Source organism: Artemia sp. Qi Xiang Cuo, chromosome 5, assembly GCF_049724085.1.
Source record: "Artemia sp. Qi Xiang Cuo chromosome 5, ASM4972408v1, whole genome shotgun sequence".
Lineage (NCBI taxonomy): Eukaryota > Metazoa > Arthropoda > Branchiopoda > Anostraca > Artemiidae > Artemia > Artemia sp. Qi Xiang Cuo.
This window is the reverse complement of record NC_142798.1, coordinates 112,029-114,829: the sequence shown is the minus strand read 5'-3', so window position 1 is coordinate 114,829 and position 2,801 is coordinate 112,029. Positions and strand designations below refer to the sequence as shown.

Below are 2,801 nucleotides of genomic sequence, written 5' to 3'. Positions count from 1 at the left end.
TAGTTGTATGCACTGAAGTAAAAAAAAGATATTTGAAGGACTCCTGTGTTTTCTTATGATTGCAAGTTATTGCACAAAGAAAAACCTACACCGTTTACTATGCTGTACTACACCTACTACACTTTTTACCTATATTGCCCTAACCAATATGACCTTATCTGTGTTGCAGTAAAATGATGTATAAAACCAAAGAATGTTTTATTTGAACGAAACTCATTGTAAAACTACAAAAGTGCAATTTTTATATATTATACAGAGCCCCAAATAAGTATTCTCGACCAACTAAAACAAATATTGGAAATAGAGAACAAGGATCTTTGCTTGTAGAGTACGTGTTAGTATGCATATAGCTACTAAAATATGCCTTTAAATTTACAAATAAATTTTATTGGCTCTGTTTCTAAGTTCTTCTAGTTCCTTTTCATTGTCAACTTCATCTCGACTGCCAAGAAGTGCGGGAGTTATAGGTCTGGGAGATTCAGCTTCAGATAAAGGGTGTGGTTGTTTTACATGTGGAGAGCCTTCTTCGTTATCCACTATAGCATTTGAATACACTGCACCGAGAGCCATGAGTCTTGCACTTTTATAGTAAACAAAAAGATTCCCCCAGTCAAGTATTTCGCTGAGGCGTTCAGTTCGGTTTCGCTGAATTACTCTTTGTCTTTCTGTTAAAAGAGTAAAGTTCAGCATGTACCTGGTGAGCTGATTAATAGACTCGTCGAGACTTATGTTTTGACGGTCTACAATATGTATACCGTAGCTTTCAGGGTCTTTAATATGATCAGCCATGAAACACCCAAATCCAGAGAGATTTGTCGTAATCGATGGAATTCCCATGACTGTGCACTCGGCGGGAGTATATCCCCATGGCTCATAATAGCTGGGGAAAACACCAAGATTACTTCCACGAATAAATTCTTCGTAGTCAATATTAAAGAGAGGATTAGTTGACGAAAGAAACTCAGGGTGAAAGACAACCTTTACCCTGTCCAAGGAACTATTCAGAAGCTGACATCGTCTCAGTGCATGAAGTACTTGATCTGAATCATCCTGAGCAATATTGTGCATAGTGATTGGTGGCGGGAGAGACCGATGGCTGGCAAACAAGCATCGTTTAAGACGGACAACGTCATCTTTAGAAAGGAGGTCGTCAGATTCAGGCATTTTGCCACTTAAACATATTTTAAATAGTTTCTTGCCAATATTCTTTTGGACATTTTCTATAGTATCCTTTAAGGCTTTTTGCAACTGCCTGTCCTTTTAGACTTTCAACATTAAAGTTGTTTGTCTTGGCTGGAAGAATAATAAACGCAAGCACTGTCACATCGGTACCAGATTCTTTCATCAAGTGGTTAAGTCTCGCCAGACTTTCAATAAAAATATCAGCTCCTTTGTTGCCAAATTCGTATCTTCCGGCAATAAAAAAATAGAGGGTCTTAGTCAAATCAAAATCGAGATGACCATAAAAATGGCCTCGGACGAAATTATGTATCTTTTCCTTGTTAATTGCATGAAGGTTTTGAAATTCGTGCAGCGCACTGAATCTCTTGATATTTAAACCGTTTGGTGTTATTACATCAGGCTTTCGCTTTAACAAACTTTCAGCTTCTACTGCAGTTATATCTGACACAGTTGTAAAAACATGTGCCATGTGTGTCGCAGCTCTTTCCAAACAGTATCTGTGATATATCTGCCGATTTCCAGCTTCGATGTCAATGTTAAACTTGTTTAGGCTGTTATAAAAATCAGTGCTGCCGGCGCACAAATAGCGTCCAAGAAGTGTTGCATGTGTAGTAAATACTGTTGCTACTTTTATTTTTCATAGCCGGAGCAAATAAGACCGATTCCAGATAACCACTCATGGAAGTGGCACACTGTTTTTGAAGAATCAGCTCCAGATATACTTAGGAAATAACTAAATTCAGCAATAAACTCTGCTAACACAAAGCCAAATAAAACTGAATCATTTGATTCCACATCAGAGTCTGGAATGCCAATATTTGTTTTCTCAAAAAGTTCATGCTTATAATAGTTCATTTTATGTGATACTGAAGCAATATCAAATAATATCACTAAAGGATTTCCCTCAACAAGCCAGCTTCCAGTGTGAACTCGAAGCCCTGAATCGTGGATCTTGCAAACAGCATCGTAAAGAGGACCCTGAGAAAACTCAAACTCATCTATTTCTTCTCTAGAAGACTTCCCTTTATAAGGGCCAAGAAGGACATATTAATTTTTCATCATTTCAACAGAAAGACCGGTCTTGGAGCGGATGACTGTGTATATTCCTCCGACTTTGTTGGCTACATCCCATGCACATTCAAAGGTCCAAACAGGAGATTCTACATTTGAAGGATGTTTGCAGTTCTCCTTGATATGTTGTGGTGTGGCTTGATTTTGAATTGAGCTGACTGGATCCATGTCGCATTGAATCGTGGCACCTGCAAAATGAAAAAGAATATAAAAATAACGCATAAATTATTGATTCTGTCAATCGGAAATTACTGGAACTAGAACAAGAAGAAGAATATGAGAGAATATTTTCTAATTAATGAAGAAACTTTTACACTGACACTAAAAAATATACTACTTTCTTTTAGTATATTTTACTTGTGCTTTTAAAATTTATCCTGAAAATATAACAGCAATTTTATACTGATTTCCAAATAATCGCTACATATTTTGTTTTTGTGCCTCTTCTCTGAGGGTTTTACTCCTATTTTTTCTGTAAATAATCTTTGCAAAAACTTTATTCCATAGGAAAAGGAAAGGTTTATCTGTTTGCCCTAGATTCATTCCTG

The 2,801-nt window shown here is 36.8% G+C and overlaps 1 pseudogene; it reads right to left on the bottom strand.

The window, feature by feature from the left end:
* Positions 1 to 372: 372 nt before the first annotated feature.
* Positions 373 to 2,421, bottom strand: LOC148951692 (glycogen [starch] synthase pseudogene; annotated as a pseudogene).
* Positions 2,422 to 2,801: the final 380 nt, after the last annotated feature.